Source organism: Triturus cristatus, chromosome 4_1 (assembly GCF_964204655.1).
Source record: "Triturus cristatus chromosome 4_1, aTriCri1.1, whole genome shotgun sequence".
NCBI lineage: Eukaryota > Metazoa > Chordata > Amphibia > Caudata > Salamandridae > Triturus > Triturus cristatus.
Genome location: NC_140585.1, coordinates 1028587140 through 1028611299, shown reverse-complemented (window position 1 = coordinate 1028611299; position 24160 = coordinate 1028587140).

Here is a 24160-nt window from a genome sequence, read left to right as displayed (position 1 = left end):
CCACAACATTTTTAATTTTGGTTTCAAATTTTGTTCAATCTGCTCTACAACGTTGCAGCATTAAAATAATATATTGTCCACATCTTTGTATAAATAATGTTGACAACATTTCTGATTTGCACTGAGTATATTCCATATGTTGATGAGCTGATTTTACTAAATCATTCAAAAACACTGTTTTCAAATCTGGCATTGTCAAATATATGAATTGTTTAGTGTCTCTTTTAGTAGTAGATGAAAATGAACAGGCTATCACATGTCTGAACCCATCTGTAACATAGTCCAAACAGATTTTCAATTTGTATACCTTCATCTTCTAATACTGCAAGCATAAACATAACAAATTCCTGAGCATCTTGCTGTACATTCTGTGTAAATTGTGAAGATCCAGAACATATATCCAGAAGATTCCACACATCAGAAGCAGTATGGATTTTCATTTTATCAGTTTTTAACTTCTCAAAAATATAATGTAACAAAGAACAAAATCTTTTTTCTCGATTTTTCATAATTGCATGCTGTAGATTTTCTAAAAAAAACACAACGTTGACGATTACATTAGCATAGCAGTTGATACCTGAACTATTTTCAAACTGATATCCTACAATATTAGCAACCGTGTTCCCTTCTATTTTCTTTCCAGACTCATCATTCTTTTCAATTCTTTTTTTCTTTCCAACCTCAGTAAAATCTTTATCATATTTTTGTTTTGGACGTATTAAACGTTTTTCATAAATATCCACAAGAAAGGAAGGTGCACTCTAATAGAAGTTAGTCAGAAAGCATATATTTTTCAAAAAATCTTCTCTTTATTAGCGTAGTTTTGTCATAAAATATCATAGAGGTCACATGCCGCAAGGTAAAAGATGCCGTAACTCCCCGGGTTTTTTAAGGTCAGTCTGTACAGCACAAATTGCCAAAGAAACCAAGGCGTATACTGCGCTTCCACTGATATGGGAAGGAAGATGGTAAAAGACACCAACACAGAGTAATCTGCTGCATCCTCAAATGTAAAAACCCAAGCATTACGTTTGAGACCATGCTTACTTCATCAATTACCAGAAGTTTCATTTTCTTCAGTACTCTTGAAACTTCGAAACAAGCTACTCCAGATAGCTTGTGGTATTCCAACTTATTTTCATGTTCTACTGGTAACATAAGTAGACGATGTAATGTAATCCCTTTAATATTGTGTGCTGCTAACCAAGTTGGAGCAATACAACACAAGATAAATGTGAATCGGTTGTTTTCTGTAGATAAGTTGACAAACATTTAATCAAAAAACTTTTCCCCATTCCAGCTTGTCCACTGATGTACCTAAGAATAGGTCTAAATGATGTACATTGGCAATCATTCTTTTCTTGCAGTAATCCATGTTGTGTCTGTTGTGTAACTTGGTGATATATTTCTTTCTATTTAGTATTCAAACGTTCCTCCAAATTTTCCAAATCAATATTTTCCTGTTGTGCTTGCTACATCACCGTTTCCACTTCACTCATTGCTATTGAAGCTTCATTTTTAAGTATGGCTTCTCCTAGTGGATCTTGACTTTGTTGAGCAGAACTCTGACTATCTTGCGAACTATCTCTAGCAATTTCAGCTGCAATAGTTCTTTCTTGATTAATCTCTTCGTTCAACATTTGTAGATAATTTGGAAAAATTGTACATTCAATGCTATCTTTACATGCATTGAAAGAATCTACATAGCAGTCAAAGTCTCCAAGTAATTCCATTTCAGTCCGCCAAGGTTTGAAGAGTTGCAGAAGAGCTAAATAGAAAAACTCTCTTTTATCTGGAGTATCACAACTTAATTTCCTGTGATTAATCAAATTTCCTTTGTCATGCTTTACCAAACATCCTTCAGATCCAATTACAGCGTATTTTCCTTCATTTATTTTTTCTGTAAAAATTTTTTAAAACTATAATGTTGTAGTATTTCATATAGACATATGTTTTCCAGGTATGGACTTCTATTTGGATAATATGTATCCAACATATTTGATTTCAGAATTTCTGTACTTTCTGGTTCATTCAGTGCCAAGTATTCAATTTCTTGTACAGATTTCAAATCTCAATTTCGTGCTGCGGCAAGGCCTAGACTCATCCAGAGGATTCCTTTTGACTTTGAATATAAACTTGCAGATGTCAATCGACCCGAACATTCGTAGGATCCAATTTCTCGATGTGAAAGAATCTTCAAGCTGAAGCTGTACAATTTTTTGCTAAATGCCTTCTCCTGTGAAATTTCCTCCCACATTTCTTTCAATTCTGTCTTCTCAGACTTGGTAATATATGACGTGACATAGCGAGCAACAGCAATTGAGTTATCTGCAACATATTGTATGTCCATATTTGCATTCCACATCTTCAAAATCACCGGATTGTAATCATTAATGTACTTCGATGCTTCTGTTCTTTTTATAGTATAAGTATTTTTGGGTGATTTTTGTGTGATAGTATGCCTCACTGCTGACATAAAACTGTTCACTCTTCCTTTGGAAATTACTGGACATGGAAAGCCAAATTAGGATTTTGTGTAAAATGTATCCTTTGAGTTATATTTCCGTCAGCAATATTTTCCACATCGATGACTCTGAAACCGTAAAACTTGCTGTCTTAAGATATTTTCTCCTCCTGTTTTCAGAATTGCACATGTAACATACTCTTCAATAAAAGATAAACAGTCTCATCCGAATCAGTTCCAAATTTTTGTGCATCCTTGATCCATAAATGCATATGTATATGAGGAGCACCTCTAGCTTGGTATTCTTCTCTCCCTAAAAAATCAATAACTGCGCCAATAGGTGGATTTTTTTTTATTACAGATGAAAGACATCATAGCTTCAAATCTATGATTAAAATATCTACAGTCATTTACAGGATCTAGGGAACATAGTTCTCCAGGTGTCTTCAATTCAATATTTTATATATTTGAATTTTCTTCTCGTAGAAAATCCAGTAAATCATTGCATGCATACTCAGCACAGCTAAGTGTAACAAACCACGTAGGGGTTCCTAAGTTTCTTAACATACATTTTAGTTCCCCATGACCTTGATACCAATATTTATTAGTGCCACGTTGACCTGCCATCAAATTAATTAACTGTGATTCTAAATGTTCGTCTCTTTCTTCAACTTTGTCCATAAATTCCTTTGCAGAAACATGTGAAAGATGCATTCCAGTTTTTAATATATAGTTGACTGCATATGAAAGTGCAGACAGATCACTCTCAAATAAAAGATGAAACAAATATGGAATACACTGATGAAATCTTGGTTCTTCTGAGTACAGTCGTAAAGTACGATATTCTGAAGCTGGAATCTGAACTGGCCGTTCATCATATCGTCCACCTTTTCCAGTAGGCAACAGATATGGAAAATAACAAGCTTCCAAAGTTTTTTCCCACATACTCATGGGAGTTCCTTTTGCTTTTTTCATCTGGAACAATTCAATAGTATCTCCTATCAGTTCTTTTGAACGTAGAGGGTGTATAGTATAATGTTCATAAATTTCTTCTTTTCTGGAATTCTCCACTTTTACTATTTGTCCACTTGAAATATGTGTTTCATCTTCTAAAGTCATTTCTTCTTCTTCTACATTTATACTTTTATAGTAAATTTTGTTTTGCACCAGATATAATGTAGCCTTTTGGACCTTCGTGACATCTACTAACTCTTGCCATATTTTCCGACTCTTTGTGGGTACACCATTAACAAGAATGACTACAGGTTCAGTTTCCTCTCTTTCAACACCAACAGTTTCAACATTTTTCTTAAATTCTAAAGGTAAACAAACAACTCTTCCTTTTAAACCTCTTTGTAGATCTGTTGGATGCAGCTTACCTGTTTTAGGCTCCGTACAAATTATAGCCTAAAAAGGGTGCACGATTGTATAAGGATGGCCTCATATGTATTTAAATCTTTAAGTTCAGGGGGTATAGCTACTAATTCTAAGTCATTATGGACAGCTCTAGCTGGCATTTTGTTTTCTTCTAATTTATTGTAACAATATTTACAAATACACTGTACAGTACATAACTCAAAACGACCTTCCACAAACAGATAAGCAGCAAATTCTTTCCATTTATCAATGTTTTTGTTTTCACTTTTTAAAAACACATCTACATTCCTAGTTTGAATTTTATAATGAGTACGTTGACAACAAATACAAACATAGTTGGGATTTTCACCAGAAACTACTTTAAACTTTGTTTTTTCTTTTTCAAACTTCACATCAGTACTATCTTCCATCTCTTGTTCAACACCTACACTTTTCAAACTCTCACTTTCTCTACACTCCTCTTGATCAGCAAAGAAATGTAACCCTATATCATCACATATTTTTTTTACATCCAACACTGAACCATGCAAAAGAGCTGTATTAATTGCATTTAGACATAATGCAGGACTTTTCACGTAGTATAATCTTCTAACTAACTATTGCATTTCGGAATGATGTACTGCTATCATTCTTAAATGATGAAAATGACTTTGACACACTTCCCTAGAAAGACAAGCCAGAGAATAACCTTGCAACCCTGTTTTTTTTCTCACTTTGCAAGGATCCAGTCCTTGTAATATCTTAATCTTCTGTTTCACAGTTTTTCTTCCATATTCTCTTGAGAAATTTAGTAAAACATCAATAGATTGTTGACGTATACTACAAATACTACATCAATCCCATGTTAACACTGGAGCCTGGGTACGTCTCCCATGAACCTCCTCAGCCATTACTTGTTCAACATTTCTAGGAACCATCTTTTCTTTTTCAATTGGACAACGATTTTTCACTTCATAACAACTACCACAAGTATCAACTGCATGCAGTAATCTATTTTGTTGAAAATAACTTTCTTCATTAAAAAAAGGTTCTTTACTGGAAGTATGCTTCCATTCCCCAGAAAATATTTTACAAAAATTTGTTCTATTTACAATTCTTTTTGTTTTACATTTGTCCTTCATATGCTGCATTATTGTATTTAAAGTCTGTAATCTTTTTTTAAATTAAGATAAACAATTTTCTTTTCAATTCAAGTGCTTTTTCAATTACACTAAGAATCTCCTTTTTTTGTCTGTAAAATGCTGATCTCCTTTTATATATTTTATATTCTTTTAGTACATTTTGGAGTACTCTACTTTTATAGATTCTTTTTCGAATTTCTGAAAATTGTTTCTTCCTGCTTCCAACATAATTATTTTTCTGATAATCCAATTTTCCACTTTTTTGTGCATTTCTCTTTTCCTTTTGTTTCACTGTCCTTGTTGTATCTGTCTGTTCTTTATTTTTAAAATTGGAAACTGTTTTTGCAAGTTTAAAAACAAACTTTACTTCACTTACCAGGACACTTTTTCTTTAAAGATCCATGTTGTAGATGATCTAAGTCCTCTTTTCCTTTTTTTAAATAAACCTCTTTTCTTGTTCTCTTTTTCTTTGCTCTTTTCTTGTCATTTTTATTCTTTCTTAATAATTATGCAAACTATCTGTAAAATAAGAAAAGTTTTCAAAACAATTTAATATAATTAAAATAATTATATCTAAATATTCACATGTATATCTATAAAAATACAAACTAAGAAACTAGATCAATAATTTCAGCAATGGAACAGTGCTACCTACATAATTGTAGTAGTGTATGAGTAGTGTGAAAGATACTAGAGCACATCATTAGTAGTACACATCTAATTGTAGAACTGCATGGTTACAACCTGTATCATTCCATGAATACATGGCTAGTGACTAAAAGATTACAATACTACAAAGAGAGTGCCTGACGGCATTTATAAGTGCTTAGGTATTGGCGGAGTTATAAGATAAGTAGATAGTGCTGGATGGGTGATTGGAGAAGTGCATAGGACTGACAGGAGGATTCCTAAACTGCATAAGTACTAACTGGATATTTAGAGAAGTGTACCAATACTATGTAGCTGGTTAAAGGTCTGCATGGATAGTGCACAGAATATTGTAGTTCTACTTGTGTTAGTGGCTAGGCCATTCCATAAGTACATAACTAGTAACTGGAATGATTACAGTGTTGCAGACAGAGTGCATGGTGAATTTATAAGTGCTTAGGTATTGGCAGAGTAATAGGGTGAGTAGATAGTGCTGGATGGATGATTGGAGAAGTGCATGACAGTGACAGCAGGATTGCTAAACTACATGGCATGCAGAGGGATACCTGCGGGTTGGCTAGCAGAGGAACAGCTGCGGGCCAAATACTATAGTAAGACATACGGGCCATCGCCTTGCAAAGAGATAGCTACGACCGGTAATGTCGGAAGAGGGAGCATGAAGGGGATATCTCGCAGAGAGAACTGCGGTATATTTCCAGTGTTGGCTTGCAGAGGTACAACTGTGGACCTGATGGCTCGCAGATGAAGAGCTGCGAGCCGAACGATGGTTTGCAGAGGGAGAGCTGCGAGCTGGCGGGCTGGCTGGTAGAGGAAGACCTGCGAGCCGACTGACTGGCTCGTAGAGGGAGAGCTGCAGCCCGTGGGCTGGAAGAAGGAGAGCTGCGGGCTGGCTCACACAGGAAGAGCTGCGGGCCAACAGCTATAGGGAAAGTTGCATGCCGTCAGCTTGCAAATCATAGGTGTGGGATGGTGATGTGGGGAGAGGAAGCATAAAGGGGGTATCTCGTAGACAGAGAACTGCAGTATATTTCCAATGCTGGCTTGCAGAGCTACAACTGCGTGCCCGATGACTGACAGACGAAGAGCTGCGAGCCGACTGGTGGTTCGCAGAGGGAGAGTTGCGAGCAGGCGGGCTGGCTCGTAGAGGAAGAGCTGCGAGCCCACTGATGGTTCGCAGACAGAGAGCTGCGGGCCGGCGGGCTGGCTCATAAAGAAAGTGCTACAAGCCGAATGACTGACTGGTACAGGGAGAATTGCGGCTCGTCGGCTCAAAGAGGAAGAGCTGTGGGCCAGCTCGCAGATGAACAGCTGCAGGCAAACTGGTATAGGGAAAGCTGCGGGACGGTAATGTGGAGAAAGGGATCGTGAAGGGGGTATCTCGCAGAGAGAGAGAGCTGAGGTATATTTCCAGTGTTGGCTTGCAGAGGTACAACTGTGGGTTGGCTCACAAAGGAAGAGCTGGGAGCCGAACAATGGTTTGCAGAGGGAGAGCTGTGGGCTGGCAGGCTGGCTAGTAGAGGAATAGCTTCGAACCAACTAGCTGGCTCGTAAAGGAACATCTGTGGCCCATCGGCTCGAAGAGGAAGAGCTGAGGCCGGCTTGCAAAATAACAGCTGCGGGCCGACTGCTATAAGGAAAGATGCGGGCCATCGGCTGTCAAAGGCATACGTGCGGGACATTAATGTGGAGAGAGGGAACGTGAAGGGGCTATCTCGTAGAGTGACAGCTGCGGTATATTTCCAGTGTTGCCTTGCAGATGTACAACTGCAGACTGCCTCACAGAGAAAGAGCTGCAAGCCCACCAGTGGTTTGCAGAGGGAGACCTATGGGCCATCCGGCTGGCTCATAGAGGAAGACTTGCAAGCCAACTGGCTGGCTTGTAGAGGAACAGATGTGGCCCATCCACTCGAAGAGGAAGAGCTGTGGGCCGGCTCGCACAGTAACAGCTCAGGGCTGACTGCAATAGGGAAAGGTGCGGGCCGTCGGCTTGCAAAGGCATAGGTGAGGGACGGAGATGTGGGGTTTCTCATAGAGAGAGAACTGCGGTATATTACCAGTGTGGCTTGCAGAAGTGCAACTGCGAGCTAGCAAGCAGAGGAAGAGCTGTGAGCCGAACAATAGTTTGCAGAGGTAGAGGTGCAGGCCGGGGGGCTGGCTCTGAAGAACCAGAACCTTTTGGACCTGGCGGGACAGGGTACGCCTTAATCTCCTGGGTTCTCCTGCTTAGCTACACAGAGACACGGGGACACTCTGTCGGCGTAAAAGATCAGATTTATTAGCTGCAGCTAGTACAGTTGTCCCAGAAGTACACAAGGTAGGTTCTCAGGAGACTGCCACTTCACTCCGTGGGGCACAATCTTTTATAGCATATATGAAAAATATACATTAACTAAATACACACCCAGAACACATAAGAAAGAGCCAATAAGGAAAGTTGGAAAACAGGACAGAACCAATAGGAAAGGTTTAAAAACAAAGTATCAGATGACTCGAAGAAGCCTTTCCTTCAGCTGTGTTTGTCACCCCTCCTTTAAACTAATTCATTAACAGATCCACAACTAACTTGCAGGTGGCGAGATACGTTTGTGTGTATTGGAGGACAGTTGTGAAACGAGAGAATGCTAGCAGAGGACAGCGAAGGCCAGACGATAAGATAAAGTCAGAGGAGAATAGTGTGAACCAACAGATAGTTGAGACGAGGATTAGAAAAACCAGACAGGGATTAGTGTACTCGGCCAAACCTAACACCAGCTTTGCAAATAGAGGCAGAAGGCTAATTTTGACACGAAGCTGCAGAAAAAGCAGAAAAGGACTTCGATCGTCGTGCTGCCTGAGTGAAGGCAACACAAGATGGCGGCGGAGCACAAAATGGCGGGTCGATACGATCACAATCAAAAATCGAAGTTCCTCAGACCCTCCTTTTGCCAGAACTCAGGCAAGATACTCAGGTTTATATTAATCTGAGTCAATGTCGATGGCCATAAGGTCATTGAGCTGTTGCTGTAGTATCATTCTGATATTCTCTGTTCTTTGTGGCTTGGTTTTAGGGATGCACATAGTAGCACAGAGGTCGCAGATGGCGGGGCCGCATTGCATACAAAGTAGGGGTGGGCGGAATTTGCGTAATCGCGTTACGCAAATCTCCGCGAAACGGTAAAAAATCTCCGCGAACACGCAGAAATTCCGCGAACACGTGGAATTGCTTGTTCGCGATACTTTTTTCCTGTTCGCGATCACTGTTTGCGTGCTCGGGGTGAAATATGACGCGAACACGCATATTGAGAACGCGAACAAGCAAAAAATTTCGCGAAGTCGCGGAAAGCAGATTTTTGGGCAATTTCGCATTCTCCGCGGAACGCGAAATTACCCAAATTCCGCAAATTCCGCGAGCGGAACGGAATTTACCGCCCAGGCCTAATACAAAGGCAACAAGAAGAATATGATGGCTAAAATTACTCCAAGGAACGTCAATATTTTCCAACCCCATTTGGACAGTAGTCCCCAAAACCACTCCAATAATGACCAATCTCCTTCGTCTTGATGAATCAACTCAGAGATCATGTGTAACTTAGAGATAGTTTGGTATACTGTCGGAGCGTCATTTGGTATGAAAATACAGCAACTTGACCCGATCAATTTGCATACTCCACCACGGTCTGCAAGAACAAAGTCTAAGACAACTCGGTTTTGTAAAGTCATGAGATGATCTGCCTGTAGTTCTGCCGTGATATTACTTAAGGCTCCTACAGTGATGTCTATGGTGGTTTCTACGACACGAACCAATTGCCTTATATTTCTGCTGTTGGCCATTGGACCCCAAAAAGGAAGAAATCCTTTGAGGAAATCTCCTCCCTTCTGTCCTGCTGTGTCTTTGGAATTAATTATCCCTCTGCCGTATCTGTTTCGATGATGATTTGCAGAAGCGGTGTATGTAGGGGGAAGAAGGAAAGCTGTATAGCAAGTACCGGAGAAACCCATTGGCAACCATGTGTAAGCCTTATTATAACAAATGAAATATGTGCCTTGAGACGGCACTAGAGGAGGCGAGTTTTGAGGCTATTTCTTTGTATAGTGTCAGCAGACTGACCATTTATCTGTAAACAGAAATTGCCCTGATGTGGTATAGTCCAAATCGGTGAAGACTTTCCTTTTTTAACTTTATCACTAAGGCTAGTGACATAATGGGTGACGTTCCAGTTAGTGTACGCTTTTCTTTCGTCAATGGAGATCTTACTATTTTCCATAATTTTAGCCATAGCTACCATTCCCTTTATCAACGAACTATGACTAAAATCCGGATCACTAATACGTGAACTAACGGATCGTTTGAATTTGCTTTGATAGGCATTGGAGAAGATAACAAAATAAGCCCAAGCAGAACCCTCATAAGAAAACGGGAGAACTAAATACGGCATTCCTTTTTCTACGGTATGTGGCATGAGTCCACACACCCAACAATCAGTTGTATTGATCACCAATTGATGCTGATGTAACAACTGGACAAAGGAATTGTCTTAATATTCAGTTCTTCTAATGAGTTCATGTTGAGGAAGGGTATGAAATAGATGTGGAGAGACAGTAGAAGAAGACGAAGAGGTAGAAGGAGAGACAACTTTTTGCTGCAGAGTAATAACAATCCAATTTATACATGCCAAAAGAATACACAATAATATAATAATACATAAAGCAATACCACAACGACTATACATTTCTTTGTAATGACTCTTTTTATCTTTACTTTCTCTTTTGCCTAACGTAGTCTCCATCTTTCTAAGTGGATGCTCACGGCAATCTTCCTCAATCACTTAGTCATGATTGTCTGCCGTCCTATGACACTGCAAGTCCTGCAGGCCTATTGCCACTACTCAGGTCGCAACTAAGACTCCTACCGTGACCTTGCAACCGGGACAGAATACTACATAGGAGAGAGAAATCTTAAGAGTTCTTTGGTCTAGGTCTCAAATTATAATGTTCTTTATGAGGTGTAGTTTGGTCTTGGAACAATGTTCGTGGATTGGTCGTATTAAAGCGACGATGTGATGGTATTGCTTCCTGAAGAATGTCGTCGTCCTCTTTCTCAGACAATGTTCCATTCAGGTGTGCATCACTAAAAGGTACGAATCGTGGAACTTTTTCACTTTCTGAGTCACCAACACCCCTACGGACCCATTGATCGAAGGGTAGAGGCAAAGGAACCTTCTTACAATGCACGCCATGAATCCAATTTTTCTTTCCTTCGACTTTGACTGCTGTTCTCATGGTTAAAAGTACCAAGCGAGGCTCCTTCCACCTGGGCTCCAAATTTTTCATCCTTTGCAAATTCTTTGTACAGACCCAGTCACCTGGTCGGATGGAATGACCTGGGTCTGTGGAAACCTCCGGCAAAGCACTCTGAACCTGTTGATGGAGAACACGCAATTTAGTCGTAAGGTCATGCAAGTAGTCAATCAACATTGAATATGGCAAGTCTGAGTATTTCTTAGGGCGAGGGACTCCCCATATGTTAGCCGGGCGTCCAAAAACCACTTCGTAAGGGCTAAGTCCCAAACGAGAGTGTACTGCAGTTCTGGTGGACAAAAGAGATAATGGCAAAGCATCTTGCCAATTGAGTCCTGTACTAGCCTGAACTTTTGCTAGTTTTAGCTTTAAGGTTCCGTTGTAGCATTCTACTAAACCCGCTGACTGTGGATGATTTGCCGCATGGAACTTTTGCTTGATACCAAGACCGGCACAAGGCTAATTTTGACACGAAGCTGCAGAAAAAGCAGAAAAGGACTTCGATCGTCGTGCTGCCTGAGTGAGGGCAACACAAGATGGCGGCGGAGCACAAAATGGTGGGTCGATATGATCACAATCGAAAATCGAAGTTCCTCAGCTTGTAGAGGAAGAGCAGTAAGCCGACTGACTGCCTCGTAGAGGAACAGCTGCGACCCGCTGGCTTGTAGAAGGAGAGCTGCGGGCCGGCTTGCACAGGGGCAGCGGTGGGCCAACTGTTTTAGGAAAAGGTGGGGGTTGTCAGCTTGCAACTCATAGGTGCAGGACAATGATGTGAAGAGAGGGAGTGTGAAGGGGGTATCTCATATAGAACCAACTGTGGTATATTTCCCGTGGTGGTTTGCAGAGATACAACTATGAGCTGCCTCGCAGACAAAGAGCTGCAAGCCATAGAAGAAGACCTGTGAGGTGACTGGCTGGCTCGTAAATTGAGAGCGACAGGCTGTCTCATAGAGGAACAGTTGCGGCAAGCAGGCTGGCTCATAGAGTAAGACCTGCAGGCCGACTGGCTGGCTCATAGAGGGAGAGCTGTGGCCCTGCTCACAGACGAACAGATGTGGGCCGAGTAGTATGGGGAGAGCTGCGGGCCGTCGACTTGCAAAGGGATACCTGTGGGACAGTTATGTAGGGAGAAGGAGCGTGAAGGGGGTATCTCGCAGAGAGAGAGCAGCGGTATATTTCTAGTGCTGGCTTGCAGAGGTACAACTGCAGAACCGAATCCACGCAGAGCGAGAGCTTATTCCTAAAACCATGTAATCTTTCAAATATATGTCACGTCCGTTTTCTACCATTGAAACTGATAACCACCTTCTCTATACACTACAGATCCCATGAACATGCCAAAAAAGTATAAGTGCTATTTTTATACTACATAAAGCTCTATTACTTAATTTTTATAAACACTACTATAGGGTGCACAAAATAAAGAATATGAGATGAGGAGAGTAAACTGAGGCGTAATTCCTAAACTTTAATTATACCATTCCTTTAATATACGTATATTCAAGGGTTTCAGTGGGATAAAAAATCTACGGTTGTGTAAAAGCGGTAGCAGTGGTCAGCACCGGTAAGATCCGCCCAATTAAAGGCCTGTGTATATTCAGCACAGAGACATAGTCTATCAATTTTCCTCACTTACAATAACAGTTACTTTACTAGTGTGAAAAAATCGTACAGAAGATGTACTAAAACATTTTTTTTCTTTTTTATCTCTCACACATTGATAAAATATCTCTTATTAAGAAACGCCCCTCCCCACCTTTATTTCATAAGAAAGACCCGGACCACTTAAAAGGCCTGCAGATATTCAGCAGACAAACACACTCTGACAATTACCTTCACTAATAATCACATTTACTTTAGCACTGTGAACAAAATCGCACAGAAAATATACACAGAACATTTTCATTTATTTTTTATCTCTCACATATTTATAAAAAATGTCCTATGAAGAAAAGCTCCCCAACAACTTCCATTTGATAACAACACCAAAATCCAAAGCCTCCCAGTAACACACCAGTCTTGACTGATATTGAAATCTACCTCTCACTATAAAAATACCACAAATTGTCTACAGAACATTTCTGATTTTTGTTCCATCTCTGGTAAGTTAATAACACATGAATTTTCTACTCTTACCCCTTCCCCACTATTTCCACACTAAGCATAATTTAACATACATTTGTAGTTGGTATGCAGATTCCAAATGTCACAAACGCATGCAATTCTTTCCTTGTCACAGAGTACATGTAATGCACTGCTCTCATCAAGAATGGAACCAGTAATGACCCAATTTCCCTGTTGCTCCACACATAAATACAAGTAAAGAACAAATCAGAATAGTTCCTTTATTTTTCAAACTGCAAAACTTCTCTCTATTGGTTATTTTCGAATTTTCCATATGAACAGTTTTTAAAAAAATTAAGAACACCTACAGGTGAGTAGTTCATCGTATTCTATCAACACACTTTCTAGAACATTCTACGACACGTGCAGGTTAAAAGGTCATATTTTTTTAAAACCTAACGATATTTGTTTGCAACATTTTCTCGACCATTTAACGTACCTGCAGGTTCAAAGTTCACCATTGTTTTAAGTTCGAACAGTGCCTTCCAAATGCAAGTAGCAGGTGTGGTTGAACTGAGCAAATTTTATCCTATCATATGTACTCCACGTACAAACTGCTTTTTATTAACCAATGACGAAGATGCTTTTCGACAAACTAATATGCATCCTACTTTTAAGTAAACAATACTTTTCATCTCCCAATCAGTTATCGTTTTGTATGAGAAAAAAAGTAGTTCCCCATCTTTGAACATATCTCTTATTCTACGAACGGACTGCATGAGCTACAGACATCTATCCATATCTTCCAGCTATACCTTCAAAATGTTAGTGTGGATCATAGGACATAGCTATGTTTTCTGGTGCAAGATGTATGCAGAACAGAGACGTATTGACTTAGAGCTAGGTTTACAAACTGTGGACATTAAATGGTTTGGACAGAGAGGATTGAAGTGGCACCAATAGCTCCCTTTGGTTAAAACCTGTTTGCATCTCCAACACCCTGACCTCATGATTGCGCACTGTGGTGGTAACGACCTCGGCACATTGACAGGGGTAGGTTTGGAAATGCTAATGAAGGAAACTTTTAGACAATTGATGTTGCTTTTGCCTCAAACTGTCTTTGTATATTCCAATATATGCCAAAGACAGAAGTGGAAATGGTCAAACCAATTTTGTCCTCAGATTGAAAAATCTAGGAAAAATGTCAACAAAGCTGTGTCTGCATACCTCAGAGACCATAGAATGGGGTCGATCTACAACAACAACATACGTTTTGATATGGATTATATCTACAGAAGTGATGGAGTAGACTTCACAGATCAGGGAAATCATGTTTTTCTGAATAGCCTGAAGCTGTGCATCCGCACTTATATGTAACTCCAACTAATAAACACAAAGGCTCTTTTTAGAGCCGCCTTATATTCCCAATATCAGTTTGCAGAGTGACAGCTATGATCTGGCTAGCACAGGGAGACCTGAGGGCTGTCGAGCAGCCTTGCCGAGGGAGAGCTGCAACCCGTGGACTCGACTCGTACAGAGAGAGCTATGGGCTGTCGGCTCACAAACGCTGAGCTGTGAGCCAACGGACTGGTAGTGTTTTATGGTTTAGGGTAGTACAGTGGTGTTTGGGTAGTGTAGGGGGTCATGCTGGGGTAGTGTTTTAGGGTTTAGGGTAGTGCAGTAGTGTTTGGGTACTGTAGGGAGTCATGCTGGCGGTAGTGTTTTAGGGTGTAGGGTAGTGCAGTGGTGTTTGGATAGTATAGGGGGTCATGCTGGGGGTAGATTTAGGGTTTACTATACTGTAGGGATGTTTGGGTAGTGTAGGGAGTCATGCTGGGGGTAGATTTAGGGTTTAGGGTAGTGCAGTGGTGTTTGTGTAGTGTAGGGGGTCATGTTTTAGGGTTTAGGGTAGTGCAGTGGTGTTTGGGTAGTGTAGGGATTCGTGCTGGGGGTTGTGTTGTAGGGTTTAGGGTAGTGCAGTGGTGTTTGAGTAGTGTAGGGGGTCATGCTGGGGTAGTGTTTTAGGGTTTAGGGTAGTGCAGTGGTGTTTGGGTAGTGTAGGGAGTCATGCTGGCGGTAGTGTATTAGGGTCTAGGGTAGTGCAGTGGTGTTTGGATAGTATAGGGGATAGTGCTGGGGTAGATTTAGGGTTTACGATAGAGTAGTGATGTTTGAGTAGTGTAGGGAGTTATGCAGGGGGTAGATTTAGGGTTTAGGGTAGTGCAGTGGTCATTGTGTAGTGTAGGGGGTTGGGCTGGGGGTAGTGTTATAGGGTTTAGGGTCGTGCAGTGGTGTTTGTGTAGTGTAGGGGGTTGTGCTGGGGGTAGTGTTTTAGGGCTTAAGGTAGCCCAGTGGTGTTTCGGTAGTGTATGAGGTCATGCTGGGGGTAGTGTTTTAGGTTTTAGGGTAGTGCTGTGGTGATTGCGTAGTGTAGGGGTTGTGCCTGGGGTAGTGTTTTAGGGTTTAAGGTAGTGCAGTGGTGTTTCTGTAGTGTACGGGGCGTGCTGGCAGTAGGGGTTTAGTGTTTAGTTAGGTAGTGCAGTGGTGTTTAGGTAGTGTAGAGGGTCGTGCCAACAGACTGACTCACAGAGCTCTGACTGGCTTCTAAAAGCATAGCCACGACCTGGAGATATCGGTAGAGGCAGCGTGAAATGGGTATCTCACACAGACACAGATGCCAGTGTTGACTCACAGAGGTAAAACTACACATCCGATGGCTTCTACATGGAGAGATGCGAGCTGACGAACTAAGTCACAAAATGCTGCCAACACTTTCTAGTTTCAACAGTTTACAGCCAATGAGCCACAAGCTCGTGCTTGTAACCCCTCAGCCAATCAGATGTCAGAATTCTCAAATATCGATATCTGTAAAATTAGATATTTCTCAAAATCTACTGAACGGATGTACACAATTTCAACAAAAGCGCGCTTTCTGAACCACAACCTTTCTCCCTGCCAAATTTGTCATAATTCCGTTCAGCAGTTTCACCTGTAGCCTTCTCTAAAGTTTCCTATGGAAAATGCATTGAGAAAAAACATTTTGGGGCTTCCCTTTTCTCTTAGCACCCCCTTGATCAATCACCCCCACACTTTCATGATAGGAGCTGATTGAAAAAGAGAAACTTTTTGGAAAATTTCATAGAGTTGCATCAAACGACGCCAAAGTTATAAGCACATGGAGGGCTCCAGGAGAGGGGCCGTGCAACCCCCGCCCAACATGAGTGAAGCCCCGGGGCTGCGGGGATCCCAGCAGGCTCCTGCAGCCCCAGCGAGCCCCCGTTATTATTTTTTAAGAAATGCCCCCGGGACCTAGCCCACCCAGGGGCCTCATTAAAATAAAACGCGGGAACCCGCGACCCCAGCGCGAATTACGCTGATTTTTTTTCTCCCAAAAAATAAATGCTTTTTTGGGCCCTGCGCTCTTTCTGGGACCCCCTGAGCAGGCCTAGGGAGTCAGGGTGTTTCTACCCTACCCCCTTCTCTTGTTTTATACCTTTGTTTCTCTGTTTTCTAGTGACTCGCATCTACTGAGCCACAAGATGGCTGCCAACACTTCCTGGTAAGGAGTGTTGGCAGCCAATCACAGTGAAGCTCGTGCACAGGACTTAGGCTCCGCCCAGATAGCAAAACTTTTATTTTTCTAAATTCTCAGCAACTACTGAACAGATTTACACCATTTAAAAAAAAGTAACTTTCTGATCCAAGCACTAACTGTTTGCCAAATTTGGGGTAATTCTGTTCAGTAGTTTTGGCTGTAGCCTTGCACAAAGTTTCCTATGGGAAATTGATTTTTTGACTCTTATTTTTTGAATTTCTCAAAAACTACTGAACAGATTTACACCATTTAAAACAAAGGTCGCTTTCTGAAGCAAGCTCTACCTTTCTGCCAAATTTGGGGTAATTCCGTTCAGCAGTTCAGGCTGTAGCCCATCGCAAAATTTCCTATGGAAATTAACATGGAGAAAACGCGTTTTGGGACCCCCTTTTTTCTCAAACCCCGCTTGACAAATCACCCCCAAACTTCAGGATTGGCGCTGACCTGGATAGACTTTTGTTTTGGAGAATTTCGCGAAGATTCGTCGAACGACGCCAAAGTTATTAGCAAACAAAAAAATGCATTTCCTATGTTAACTGGGTTGTAACTATAACTACCTACAGGCGACTGCCAGTAGGTAATGTATATATATTACCTACTGGCGGTTACCCATAGGAGGTTATAATTAGGAACTAGTTTCCTTAGGAAAAGGGTTTTTGGATTTGCCAATAACCTTAGCGCTGCTTGATTTTATAAAACTAATGGGCCACACATAGGGGTGGGCGGAATTTGAGAAATTCACTTTCGCAAACTGTCACGAAAATGTTAAAAATATCCGCAAACACGCGGAAATATCGCGAAGACGCAGAAGTTTTTTTCCCGCCAATTCGCGGAATTTTCTGCATGACCTCGTCAACCTACCCATGCGGTTGCTCACGGGCGCGGTCGTCTTGTTTTCACTCGTCTCGCGGTGCATGATCGCGAGAAGAAAGACGTGATCACGCGACGAATGACATGATCGCGCGACGAATGACGTTAATGCGAGACAGCGCAAATGGCTACCAACAATCCAACATCTCGTGGAGAGCGCGACCGGATCGGGAAAACTTGTCGGCAAGCGCGGAGATTCAGGTAAGGCAATCGTGCTCACGCGGGAATGTATTTTTTACAGCGCGAGCAAGAACATTTTTTCCAGTAAAATGGGGATTGCAGAAATTTTGACATTTTCGCGCTCTCCGCGGAACGTGAAAATGTCAAATTATCGCAATTTCCGAGAGCGGAGCGGAATTTTCGCCCAGGCCTAGCCACACACTTCAGCTGCTGTGTTGAAAGATTTGGGGAGATTCATCAATCGGGGGCCATGAAAAATCGAGATCCCAAAATGCTTTTTCTCCATGTTAATTTCCATAGGAAACTTTAGACACGTCTACAGCCTGAACTGCTGAACGGAATTACACCAAATTTAGCAGAAAGGGAATTCTTGGACTTTTAGTTAAATGGTGTAACTCCGTTCAGTTGTTCCTGAGAAATGTAAAGATTTCTCAGATATACAACTGTGGCCGGCACAAATTCTGCAAACCCTCACGATCTTGTGCCTGAGATCTGATTGGCTGCCAACACTTCAGAATCAGAAGTGTTGGCAGCCATCTTGGGTGAACAAAGTCACAAGAAAAAACATTTTAAAAAAAGGTAAGGGTAGAAACACCCTGACACCCCATGGCCTCTTGGTGGGGTCCCACAGGGACCAGGGCCCAAAAAGCATTAAAAAAGAAAAGTTGGATAAGAGCCACAGTGGATCAGCAAATCCTGCAAAAAAAAAATTAAAAAATGAAGTGCGGCCTAGGCCACCAGGGGCAATTTGAAATAATAATGCAGGGACAGTGTGGGCCCCCAAAAGTCCCGCGTACCGCCAACTTCCTGGGGCTAATGGAAATTAAAGTACATGGGTGGACTGCAGCCCCTCACACCACCCAGGGGACCATCACCTCCCCAGGGCTATATGAAAATATGATGCATGGGGTGCTATCTCTTGGGACCACCACCTCCCCTAGGCTCTGCAGGAGATGGGGAACAATAAATGGCCCTGGGCCGGCTCCAGCAATATCCTGGGTGCCAGCCCCAGGGAAATTGCAGTTTGCAAAGGGTGCCATCCCTAAGTAAACAGTGTGGTCCACTTTGAACAAGTGAGAGCATTATGCTAGTACTTGTTCAAAGTGGAGCACACTTTGCTTTTTACATGCAGGGAGCTACATGTTAGCAGCTCCCTTGATGTAAAAAGCAATGCCGGCTCCCGTAGGAGGCAGGAGCAGGGCAGGACCGCGGGGGACTTTAGGCTTCCCCGTGATCCCCAACCAGCTGGCCATGCCCATGGGGATGGGGTCACCATGGCTGAAAATGGCCCAGGAAGGGGGCCATCCGGTCCCCTCCCTGTTAAGAATATATATATATATATATATATTTTTTAAATGGCCAGGCCCCGGGGGCCAAAATTGACCTCTGGAGGAGAGATGTGCGGCCCCCTTCCTTTAAAATATATATAGATATATATAAAAAAAAGGTCTGGCCCCAAAGCCGAAAATTGCCAAGGGAAAGGGAGCCACGTGACCCCCTTTCCTTTCATTATTAAAAAACAAAATTAAAGGCCAGGCCCGGAGTTGGGGTCCCCGGGCCGAAATCGAACCAGGACGGGGGCTGCATGCCCCTCTCCCATTTTTCAAAAAAAGAGTCACTGGCAAATCACTGAGGCCCTGCCCCATTTATTCCCTACTCTGCAAATGCTCCTTCTGGCATGCTCCTGACCACCTCTCAGCAATCCAGCTGTGTGGGGCTTACTGGAGGTAACTGGAGGACTAGTGGGCCCCCAAGAACCCTCAAGACTTAAGGGGACATCATCCCCAAAATAGAATTGCACCTGGGGCACATTTGAAGAGTGGAGGAAAAAGAGGGCATGGCCAGCGAAACCTTCTCAGCAAACCCACTATGTGGGACTAACTGGAGGTAACAGTAGTAGCTCCTTAAGGACCCTCAAAATCCAAGGGGACTTCATCCCCCTACCAATAGTGGATCAGGAGGTTTGTTTGCAGAGTGATGGAGAAAGCGGTGTAGCCTGCTATCAGATCTCAGCAATCCTGGTTTATGGTACTTAATGGAGGTAATAGGAGGGATGGTTGGCCCCCAAGGACATCCTTAAGGACCAACTACCCCTCATGTTACCTCCAGTAAGTTTCACACAGCAGGATTGCTGAGACGTTGTCAGAAGCCACACACCCTTTCTCCACACTCTGCAAACGTGCCTCCAGGCGCACTACTAGTTGGGGGATTAAGACCCATTGGCTCCAGAGGGACCTTGGAGTCCAAGAAGCCCTCCTATTACCTCATATAAGTCCTACGCAGGGGAATTGCTGAGAGCTGGTCAGAGGCCCAGCCTCCTTTATCCACCATTCTGCAAATGTGGCTGCTAGTTAAAAAAACCTTAGAAATGTACTAAAAAAAACAAAGGTTACAGGGACAATATAGTTAGGAATTAGCATTTAAAAAACCTAGGAAATTCACAAAAAAACAAAGGTTACAGGTTGCACTTGTACAAAACCAGAGAAAATCAGTTGTTATAGTTACCTGCGGTACAAAAGGGGGTGGTGATGGACGGAGCATCAGAACCAATCAAACACTCATACCCAGTCAAGAGATCTGGGTTTGATACATCACCGTTCTTTAGCCCACTCTGCCACCCCAGTTCAGACATGGCCATATGCAAATCAGTCTGACCCTGTGCCTCATGGGAACAGTCCATCACCACCCCCTTTTGTACCGTTATAGTTACCTGAGTTAACTAGAAATTGCGCCCTCGCAATGCACTACTTATTACCGCACATATTACATCACTCATGAAAATGCTCAGTATCATCACTGATCACATTTCTCTGGTTTTGTACAAGGGCAACCTGAGCCGAACTATAACATTCCTGTAACCTTAGGTTTTTCAGCGAATAAATATAAATATATATACCTCTCTGAAGAGCTGTCATGACAGCGAAACAAGTGTCAGGGGTTGCTTTTATTCATTTCAGGTTGGCTTGGATGGTATTTTACCAATACAAAGTTGCAATACTGTGCCTCGAATGGTAAATGGCTTTAGTCATTTTACAGCTTGGCATGGATAGCACTATGCTAATCCTATGCTTAAAGACTTTGCTGTAGAAATGGCAAAAGACTTTGTCCCTTTCTATCTCAGCGTGGATAGCACTGAGCTAATCCTTTGCTGAAAAACTTTGATAGAAAAGCAGTCATTTGAGGTGAGCAAATTTAGAGTGTCGCTGGTGTTGAGGGTGCTCTATTCAGGAGCCTTCCATCTAAACTTGGGAACTACCCAGAGTTCTCTGCTTCTTTTATATATATATATATATATATATATATATATATATATATATATATATATATATATATATATATTATATATATATATTCACTGAAAAAACCATAGGTTATAGTTAGTGCAGGCAACTATAACTCACGCGACCGCAATCCTCTGCTGATGCTAATACTGTATTTAGACACTTATTTGCCCATGTCTTCTTCCATACATTTTTAGCTATACATATATTACAAATATTTTTTTTTCATAAAGACACATATGTCATCAGCAGAAGATTGCGGTCGCGTGAGTTATAGTTGCCTGCACTAACTATAACGGGGGAATTTCATTGGTTTTTTATCAGTAAAATTTCCGCTAACTATAACATGTGTGAAACCTATGGTTTTTTCAGTGAATTTGCAAGGTTTTTTAAATGCTAATTCCTAACTATAACGTGTGTGAAACCTATGGTTTTTTCAGTGAATTTGTACATTTTTTTAAATGCTAAGTTACTTTACGCCATTCGTGGCGTGCGCGCCCACTTAACGCAGTTCGTTCCGTGCGCGCACAGTGAGCACTTTACGCAGTTAGTGCCGTGCACGCACGGTGGGCACGCGGTGCGCTACGCGCACCGCATGCCCACGTTACGCTAGATGGGCCATGTACGCACGATGCGCTTCGCGCACCGTGCGCACATGGAGGACATATGATGCACTTCGTTTTGAAAGGTAATATTTTAATTTTTCGTATATGTTATAAGCCATGCACAAATGGTGCTCTTCGGGCACCCTTTGCACACGGGGTGGAGAGAGTGTGGATAATTTTTTTTTTTTAATATTTTAGTTTAACTCATCTTTAATAAGCCATGCACAATTGGTGCCCTTCGGGCACCAATTGCACACGGGGTGGGGAGAGTGTGGATATTTTTTTTTTTTTTATAATTTTTTACCGTACGCGTACGGTAAGCGTAATCGGCGAAATTAGCGAAAAAATAAAAATTCCGTTTTTGGCCTTGGGGGATCTTTGGGGACTCCCTCAACATTGCTATGTGTGTGGGAGCTGTCTAAACAGCCCCTTTACATGTGTTTGTGCTTTATATTTTAAACATCACTCTCAGTGCGAGAGAGAAAATGGCGGCCGCCGCTTCCTGGTTTCGGCCGATTCGAATGTTTACTAAGATCTAAGAGCCAATCAGAATCGCGCTCGCGCACACCACCGTACGCGTACGGTAAGCGTACAGTAAGCGCACGGTAAGCTGGCTCAGATATATATATTGATTTAAAGGCTATTTTCTCAGAATCTACTGAACAGATTTACACCAAACCTACAAAGGCACTTCCTTGACCTGAGGACTACCTCTCTGCCAAATTTCTAGTAATTCTGTTCAGCCGTTCGGGCTGTAGCCCTGTCTAAAGGTCCTATGGAAAAATGCATGGGAAAACGCGTTTTGGGACCCCCCTTTTATCTCAGCCCCCGCTTGACGAATCCCCCCGAGACTTTCAGGGTAGGAGCGGAGCGTAGCGCCCCACCTATTTTGAAAAATTCGCGAGGATTCGTCGACCGGCGCCAAAGTTATTCAAAATAGAATGTTGCGGATTTCCTATGGAAACGTGGTCCTAACTATAACTACCTACTGGCGACCGCCAGTAGGTAATATATATATATTTATATATTCACTGAAAAAAGCATAGGTTTCAGGCACATTATAGTTAGAAATTAGCATGTAAAAAACCTTAGAAATTCACTGAAAAAAAACCATAGGTTTCAGGGGCGTTATAGTTAGTTGGACATTTCCCTCGTACGAAACCCGTGAAAATCCCCCGTTATAGTTAGTTCAGCTAACTATAACTCGCGCACCCGCAATGCACTGCTGATGACGTCACATATTACATCACTCATGACATGGTCAGTGACATCAGTCATGACATCACTGATGACATCTCAAATGACATCACTGATGACAGCACTGATGACATCATCCAGTGAATGTGTGTTTTTCTGAAAATTAAATCTGTTTTATATATGTATATCTCAAGGTCGATGGAAGAATAAATGGGTATATAAGTGTCTAAATGAATGCTTTGTTTTTGAAAAATTGATGGTATAACTGACTGATTAAGTGTATCTTAGTGAATACATGGGTTAGTGAGTAATGTTTAAATATGTAAATATCTGTATCAGTCTCTCACTTTGCGTATAAGTGGCTGCATGGGTTGGTGAGCAGCTACATGAGTGTCTATATAGGTTATTCGTTGTTTTTTTGAGTATCAGTATGAGTGTCTGAGTGTCTGTATGGTTCGGTGGGGGGTATTATGTAGTGCATAGATGCATGAATAGTGACTCACTGTTTGTATGTGTTGAAGACAGCATGTGTGCAGGACTGTATGGGTGGATGAGTGTGTGTATGGGTGTGTTAGTGAGTGAATGGCTCTCTCAATTGTGTCTTTATGAGTAACTACATATGTTTTAAACTACTATATGTGAGTATTGTATATAATTGAGTATATGTGAGAGTTCCTGTATAAATTAGTATGTGTTTCTATAAGTGATTGCTTAAGGGAGTAAGTATGTGTAAGTTTCTGTAGAAGTAAGTCTGGTGGTGTGTGTATAATTGTATATGCAAGTAAATGGATATTTGATACTTTGTTTGCATGTGTGACTATGTGTGTGAGTAACTCTATGGATCTGTGTCGGTGTGTAACAGGATGTATAGGTGTATGAGTACATATGATGAGTGACTACATGTATGAATGACTGTATAGGATTATTGCTGAATGAGTGGATATGTGTGTAGATCTTGGAATTACTGAATAGATGTGTTGTAACTGGTATTGGTGTGTCCATTGTTTTGAAAATGTTAGTTTCTATTGTTGAGTGTGCGTACCAAAGGTTATATTAGGGTGAGAGGAGGTCTGCCACTCTATCACAAGGATGATGTCATCAGTGATGTAATTTGAGATGTCATGAGTGATGTCATGAGTGATGTCACTGACCATGTCATGAGTGATGTAATATGTGACGTCATCAGCAGTGCATTGCGGGCGCGTGAGTTAGAATTAGCTGAACTAACTATAACGGGAAAATTTCACTGGTTGTGTACGAGTGAGATGTCCAACTAACTATAACGCCCCTGAAACCTATGGTTTTTTCAGTGTATTTCTAAGGTTTTTTAAATGTTAATTTCTAACTATAACGTGCCTAAAACCCTTGGTATTTTCAGTGAATTTCAAAGATTTTTTAATGCTAATTTGTAACCATAACGTGCCTGAAACCTATGGTTTTTTAAGTGAATTTCTAAGGTT